The following is a 7,880-nucleotide window of genomic DNA, read 5'->3' as shown; positions in this document are numbered from 1 at the left end:
CCCCCTCCCACCCAACAATCCCCAATTCCCAATCTCCCATCCAGCCCTGCCCTCTGGCACTGGGATCCATTCCCTGGGTCCTGTCCCTCCATGCCCTGTCCCCAGTCCCTCTCCAGCTCTCCTGGAGCCCCTTTAGGCCCTGCAAGGGGCTCTGAGCTCTCCCTGGATTTTCTCCTCTCCAGGTGGACACCCCCAGTGCTCCCAGCCCGGCTCCAGAGGGGCTCCAGCCCTGGGGGAGCTCCGTGGCCTCCTCTGGACTGGCTCCAGCAGCCCCACGCCCTTGGAAGGCTCAGTGACTGCCTGGGAGGCTCCATTCCCTCCACGTGTGGCAGCAGCAGGAGAACCCGGCCTTGCCGGCCCGGGGCAGGACAGGTGTGCTGGGGATGTGTGGCTGGGCAGGGAGGCGGGAGGGCAAATCCCCGGGAATTGGGAAGAACGGGGCTGGGCTGGGCTCCTTTGCATCCCCCACCTTGTATCCCACTGCCCCGGGTCCCGGCGCAGATCCCGCTGCAGATCCAGGAGCAGATCCCGCTGTAGATCCTGGCGCAGATCCAGGTGCAGATCCCAGTGTAGATCCCGGTGCAGATCCCGGTGCAGATCCCGGTGCAGATCCTGCTGGAGATCCAGGCACAGATCCCGGCACAGATCCAGGTGCAGATCCCAGTGCAGATCCTGCTGCAGATCCAGGTGCAGATCCCGGTGCAGCTCCAGGCGCAGATCCCGGTGCAGATCCTGCTGCAGATCCAGGTGCAGATCCCAGTGCAGTTCCAGGCGCAGATCCCGGTGCAGGTCCCAGTGCAGATCCAGGTGCAGGCAGCTGTTGGAATCCTGCACCACTGGTGGTTTTACCAACATCTGGGCAAGATTTTGGGATGAGAACTCCCCTGGACTGACCGACTGTGCCGGGTTGGAAGGGATCCACAGGGATCCATGAATCCAACTCCTGACCCTGCTCCTGGAATATGGGAACTTTTATTTCTGGCAGGGCAGGAAAAGCCTCAATTCCATGGGGAAAGGATTCCGTGGAGTTCAGCCACTTCCCCCAGGAGCTGCTCCCAGTTTTGGCCTGGGTTGGAGCCCAGACCAAACCCTTTTCCTTGTGCAGGGATTTCTGTGGAGAGGAGGGATGGGAGTGTTTGGGAATTGAGGGATGGGAGTGTTTGGGAATTGAGGGATGGGAGTGTTTGGGAATTGAGGGGTTTTGAGCAGAACTTTCCTGTGCTTTTTTCCCTGCCTGCTGTTTTTTCCCTTTTCCATCGATTGCATCCATCCATCCATCAGGAAAGGGGATTCCAGGTCCTGCAGTCGTCACCATGAGTTTGTTTGAGTTACGGGATAGATTCCCAGTAATTACTGCCCCCCCCCAGCAGAATTCATGGAATTAAAGCCCTAATCCCAGTCCCCACCCACTCCGGGTTTCTGCCAGGCCTTAATTAACATTTGCTAATTGCTCCAAGATCTGCCTGGGACCAGCTCCCAGCAGGGCACAAAGAGTGGGAATTCCTGGAATGGAGGTGCCAGGGGCCCCTGGTGTGGGGGGGGGAAGGAAATCCAGGGGTGCAGGGTGGGAATCAGTGGGAATTGGGCTTTGTTCCCTTGGGAGCCTGGGGCTGCTGGGTTTGCCCTTCCCTCTGCTCCAGCTCAGGGTAATTCCATTTATCCTGAAATCCCTGGAGTCTGTTCCCACTGGGAGCATTGATGGTGCCATGAGCGATCCAGACTGCCTCCAGAATCCATTCCTTTTCCCACTGGGATGGCTGAAATTGGAGCTGGGATGAGCTTTTATTCTTTTGGCCATGTTGTTCCCATCCTGTCATTTATCCTGAGTTCCCTGGGCCTCTGGAGTCTGTTCCCTCCCTCTGGGCTCAGGGCATGGTGCCATGAGGGCCTTGCAGCATCCCAGGCTGGCTCCGGAATCAGCCCCTTTTCCCACTGGGATGGAGAAAACTGGAACCGGGACGAGCTTTTGCTTTTGGGTTTGCTTCTTCCATCCTGGCCGTGGGTGTTCCGGGAGCTGGGATGGAGGGAAGCTGCTGGATTATCCTCGGGAGCAGGGACGGGCTGCTGCAGGGATCCCTCCGGATTGTCCATCCCTGGGAAGGGCTCGGCCTCCCTGGGGAGCTGCTGCTTGTCCAGATGTTTGCAGCTGGATCATCCAAGGGCTGATTCCCATTGCTTGGCCATGCAGGAGGCCAGGCTGGAACTGGCTGGGATGCAGGGATGCCCTTTAGGATGCAGGGATGCCTTTTGGGATGCCCTTTGGGATCCTGGGATGCCCTTTGGGATGCAGGGATGCCCATGGGATGCCCATGGGATGCCGGGATCCCTTCTGTCTGGTTGCAGGGATTCCCGTGGGGCAGGAAGTGGTTGGGAAGCTCCTGCCTAACTGCCAGGCTTCAGAAATGAACCCTGAGCTCCAAAGGTGGGAATTGTCCCCCCAGCCCAGCCCAGCCCGGCCCAGGCGGGCTCAGGGTTTCCCTCAGGGCTGCTCGATGGTGGAATTCCCATCTTTCCTGCATTTCTCCTCCATGTCCCCTTCCCGGCCCTTCCCGGGTTCCCTTTCCCAGTCCGTGTCCCTGGCAGGTCCCCGATCCATCCTGACCTGCTTTGGAATGAGGGCTCTGCCCTCCTCCCCTGCTGGAACCTGGGGATCCCAATACTCCAAACCCCTGGGATAGCACACCTCACTCGCTTCCCTCCAGCACTTCTGGGAATTCTCATCCTTCTTTTTCCTTTCCCCCCTGTAATTTCAGGCAGTGGGAGCAGGAATTTTTAATTTTTTCATGGATTGCTCCATTCTTCTCTTCCCAATTTTATCATTTTCTCCTGGAATAAAACAGATTCCAGGAAAACTTCCTCCCCAAAGCCCTGGAGCTTGGAGGTTTTTCAGTATTGAAGTGAGAACACGGATGAGGACCTGGAGCTGTTCCCAGGCCTAGGAGCGCACTGCTGCCATCCCGAGCTCGGCTTTATTCAATCAGGAGGAATGGCCCATTATAATCCAATTAACTGTGATTCCCAGGCAGGAATTCCTGGCTCCAGGGTGGGGGAAAAGTTGCATAAAATGATTGGGAAAGGCTTCAGACTTCCATGGGATTTTTCCCCTGTTCCCTTTAAAATCCCTTCAGCAGCTGGAGCCAGGGTGAAGCCGTGGGGGGGAATCGGCTCCTGGGTTTGTAATAAATTCATGGAATGATCCCAAGTGATTCCCTGTGGGCATGGAGATCCTGCTGGGCTCCCAGCACATGTTCCTGCCAGGAATAATCCCATCTTTTTCTTGGGATTCACGGCTCAGTGCTCCCAGCACTCGGGTGGAAGGGAGGGCCCCAGTCTGGGCAGGGACAGAAGGATCAGCAGCTTGTCCATGGAATTCTGTTCCTGCAGCTCCCAACAAACCTGGCACAGCCTGGAGCGATCTGGGGGGTTTGGAGGCAGGTGGAGAAATGGGATCATGGAATGGTTGGGGTTGGAAAGGACCTTAAAGGACCTTAAGGGACACCTCCCACTGCCCCAGGCTGCTCCCAGCCCCAATGTCCAGCCTGGCCTGGGACACTGCCAGGGGGCAGCCCCAGCTGCTCTGGGAATTCCATCCCAGCCCCTCCCCACCCTCCCAGGGAAAATTCCATCTCTCTCTCTCTCTCTCTTGCTTTGCTAAATTTTGTAGCAGTTCCCAAATGCCTCCAAAACTGTGGGAAATGGGTGGTGCAGCAGGAAAAGAGCCGGGGAGATTCCTTGGAATACAACATCACATTCCCACAGGTGGAGGGGACTTTATAACAAATACTTCGGAATAGCAATGGATTCTCCGAGGGGGGAATGATCCTCCCCCTCCGTGTCCTTCCTCCGTGCCTGGGATTAGGGGTGGGAAGGTTGGGATCAGCTGCTCCCAGCATTCCAGTTCAGCTTTCCAGCATCTCCTGCTCTCCAGACTCTGCTGAATGCCGGGATCTCCTCCTTCAGGGAGTGCTGCAGCAGGCGGCCCTGCCCTGCCGGAGTCATTCCTGGGAAACAGTCCTGAAACCCTGACTGAAGGTGGCAGATCCCGGCGCTGTTCCCACAGTCCCAGCTTCCCACACCATCCTAAACCCCTTGGGATGTCAGAGCCATCCATCCCTGTGTTCCTGGTGACGCCTGCAGCCGGATCTGCCCCTCTGGGAGCCTCCTCCAGGTCCTGGGTGATTTGTGGGACCGAGGGCTCTGGCTGGATCCTGCTCCCAATGTTTTATGGACACTCACCGCCACATTCCAGTGAGGATCCAGCCAGGGATCCTCCCAAGCTCCCTGTTTTCCTCTGCAAAGTCCGTTTTACCCTCACAAGCTTTGTCCCTTTTCTTTCTCCCTTCATTGAACAAAGCTTTCATTCTGCTCAGCCCTTCCCTCCCTGTGGGTTTTTCCTGGAGGTGGGAGTCATCCATCCCTCCATCCATCCCTCCATCCCTCCCTCCATCCCTCCCTCCATCCCTCCCTCCATCCCTCCCTCCATCCCTCCCTCCATCCCTCCCTCCATCCCTCCCTCCATCCCTCCCTCCATCCCTCCCTCCATCCCTCCCTCCATCCCTCCCTCCATCCCTCCCTCCATCCCTCCCTCCATCCCTCCCTCCATCCCTCCCTCCATCCCTCCCTCCATCCCTCCCTCCATCCCTCCCTCCATCCCTCCCTCCATCCCTCCCTCCATCCCTCCCTCCATCCCTCCCTCCATCCCTCCCTCCATCCCTCCCTCCATCCCTCCCTCCATCCCTCCCTCCATCCCTCCCTCCATCCCTCCCTCCATCCCTCCCTCCATCCCTCCCTCCATCCCTCCCTCCATCCCTCCCTCCATCCCTCCCTCCATCCCTCCCTCCATCCCTCCCTCCATCCCTCCCTCCATCCCTCCCTCCATCCCTCCCTCCATCCCTCCCTCCATCCCTCCCTCCATCCCTCCCTCCATCCCTCCCTCCATCCCTCCCTCCATCCCTCCCTCCATCCCTCCCTCCATCCCTCCCTCCATCCCTCCCTCCATCCCTCCCTCCATCCCTCCCTCCATCCCTCCCTCCATCCCTCCCTCCATCCCTCCCTCCATCCCTCCCTCCATCCCTCCCTCCATCCCTCCCTCCATCCCTCCCTCCATCCCTCCCTCCATCCCTCCCTCCATCCCTCCCTCCATCCCTCCCTCCATCCCTCCCTCCATCCCTCCCTCCATCCCTCCCTCCATCCCTCCCTCCATCCCTCCCTCCATCCCTCCCTCCATCCCTCCCTCCATCCCTCCCTCCATCCCTCCCTCCATCCCTCCCTCCATCCCTCCCTCCATCCCTCCCTCCATCCCTCCCTCCATCCCTCCCTCCATCCCTCCCTCCATCCCTCCCTCCATCCCTCCCTCCATCCCTCCCTCCATCCCTCCCTCCATCCCTCCCTCCATCCCTCCCTCCATCCCTCCCTCCATCCCTCCCTCCATCCCTCCCTCCATCCCTCCCTCCATCCCTCCCTCCATCCCTCCCTCCATCCCTCCCTCCATCCCTCCCTCCATCCCTCCCTCCATCCCTCCCTCCATCCCTCCCTCCATCCCTCCCTCCATCCCTCCCTCCATCCCTCCCTCCATCCCTCCCTCCATCCCTCCCTCCATCCCTCCCTCCATCCCTCCCTCCATCCCTCCCTCCATCCCTCCCTCCATCCCTCCCTCCATCCCTCCCTCCATCCCTCCCTCCATCCCTCCCTCCATCCCTCCCTCCATCCCTCCCTCCATCCCTCCCTCCATCCCTCCCTCCATCCCTCCCTCCATCCCTCCCTCCATCCCTCCCTCCATCCCTCCCTCCATCCCTCCCTCCATCCCTCCCTCCATCCCTCCCTCCATCCCTCCCTCCATCCCTCCCTCCATCCCTCCCTCCATCCCTCCCTCCATCCCTCCCTCCATCCCTCCCTCCATCCCTCCCTCCATCCCTCCCTCCATCCCTCCCTCCATCCCTCCCTCCATCCCTCCCTCCATCCCTCCCTCCATCCCTCCCTCCATCCCTCCCTCCATCCCTCCCTCCATCCCTCCCTCCATCCCTCCCTCCATCCCTCCCTCCATCCCTCCCTCCATCCCTCCCTCCATCCCTCCCTCCATCCCTCCCTCCATCCCTCCCTCCATCCCTCCCTCCATCCCTCCCTCCATCCCTCCCTCCATCCCTCCCTCCATCCCTCCCTCCATCCCTCCCTCCATCCCTCCCTCCATCCCTCCCTCCATCCCTCCCTCCATCCCTCCCTCCATCCCTCCCTCCATCCCTCCCTCCATCCCTCCATCCCTCCATCCATCCCTCTCTCCCTCCCTGCTCCCTGTGCCCTCTTTGCCGGATTTGGGCTCTCCTCTCCCCGTGGTGGCCGCAGTGCCAGGGGGAGCTGTGCTTGCAGGGGCTGTGTCAGGCTCATGCTCACTGCTCTTTCCTCAGACACCCAAATCCAATTCCCAGGCAGTAAATGTGGGATCTTCCTGACCCCGATCCTGTTTTCCTGGCCCCGATCCCGTTTTCCTGACCCTGCAGGGCCGAGGCTTCCCTGTGGCTTCTGTGCCACCGAAGGAGTGAGGGGAGGGATGGGGCCCATGGGTGCCGCTGGCTGGGATGGGATTTCCTGGTGTGGGGGAGCTCCCAGCTGCTCCCAGCTCCAGGAAAACCCATCCCAGCCAGCAGCTGGATTTGATGGTTGTTGGAGGTTCCTTCCACCTGAAATTCCTTTTCCCTTTCCCTTCCCCAGAATCTCCTGTGCCTTGGATTTTTCCAAGCTCTGGACACTTCTTACCCTTTCCTGCTCATGCCCATTTATCTGGCTTTGCTTTTTCTGTGCCCAATTCGTTGTGTTAAAACCATTCCAATGGATCCAAGGCCCTTGGAGAGAGGAGCTGCTGGGGGCAGGTGGAAACAAAGCTCCTGCCTGGGCAGGGAGATCCCCAGATTCCTCAGTGTCCTGTGGCAGCTGCTGGGACAGGACCCATCGCAGCTCCCAGTGCGTCCCTGTTTGGGGGATTTCTGGCTGTGGGATGAGCCGGGGTTCGAACCCTCGTGTTTCCGTACTCACATCAATATTCCTGCTTTTCCAAAGGCCTTTCTCTCATGGAGTCAGCGTTCAGCTTTCACTGCACGGGGGGGAATTTCTGCTCGCCAGAATCTGATCCCCCCAAATGAAACCATCACGAGCAGTTAATGAGTGACGGGGGAAATTCCAGCTCCCTTTTCCCTGCCCCATCTCCCCTTCCCAAGGCTGGGGAGGTTTCATTTGGAATGACTCCCGGATTTGCGATCTGCCGCATCCTGCAGAGGATAATCCGGGGGAGGAGGGAGATGCCTCGACATCGGCGGCAGCTTTTGGGGCTTTCCACAGGCTGGGATTTGCTGTGGGATCAGCTCTGTGTGGGATCAGCTGCGTGTGGGATCAGCTCCGTGCCTCGGGAGAGGGGAGCGTTACACCGAGGGTTCGGCAGCCCCAGGTCCCGCAGATTGGCCCCATTTGAAGATGGCTGAGGATTTTTTTCGCTGTTTGTGTTTTGCCTCCGGCCTGGGCCCTGCTTCAGATGAAGTTTCCAAGCTGTCCTTGATGGTTTGAAGGATTAAAAGGAGATCAGAGATTTTCACACATCCTTAGTGCTGGCTTTAAACATCCAGCACTGGGGGATCCCAGAGCCCGGGGAGGGAATGAAATCCCGGGATAATCTGGTGATGGCCCCACCTCGAACCCTGGTTCAGTTCTGGGCACCTCATGGCAAGAAGGACCTGGAGGGGCTGGAGCGTGTCCAGGGCAGGGAATGGAGCTGGGAAGGGGCTGGAGCCCCAGGAGTGGCTGAGGGAGCTGGAAAGGGGCTCAGGCTGGAGCAAAGGAGGCTCAGGGGGGACCTTGTGGCTCTGCACAAGTCCCTGACAGGAGGGGGCAGCCGG

The 7,880-nt window shown here is 59.5% G+C and overlaps 1 protein-coding gene and 1 long non-coding RNA gene across 3 annotated transcripts in view; both read left to right on the top strand.

Moving 5' to 3' along the window:
• LOC103616996 (acid-sensing ion channel 2) overlaps nucleotides 1-7,880 on the top strand; it is a 393,907-nt gene that overhangs the window by 328,897 nt on the left and 57,130 nt on the right. The window lies entirely within an intron of this gene.
• Nucleotides 200-7,880, top strand: part of LOC108447152 — a 13,758-nt gene continuing 6,077 nt past the window's right edge. The window contains exon 1 of the long non-coding RNA XR_001862557.1: nucleotides 200-372. This is a non-coding gene — a long non-coding RNA (uncharacterized LOC108447152). The remainder of the gene's footprint in view (nucleotides 373-7,880) is intronic.

This window comes from Corvus brachyrhynchos, unplaced genomic scaffold (genome assembly GCF_000691975.1).
Source record: "Corvus brachyrhynchos isolate BGI_N302 unplaced genomic scaffold, ASM69197v1 scaffold96, whole genome shotgun sequence".
Classification (NCBI taxonomy): Eukaryota; Metazoa; Chordata; class Aves; order Passeriformes; family Corvidae; genus Corvus; species Corvus brachyrhynchos.
Note: the sequence above shows the minus strand (reverse complement) of the source record. Positions and strands in the feature narration are given on the sequence as shown.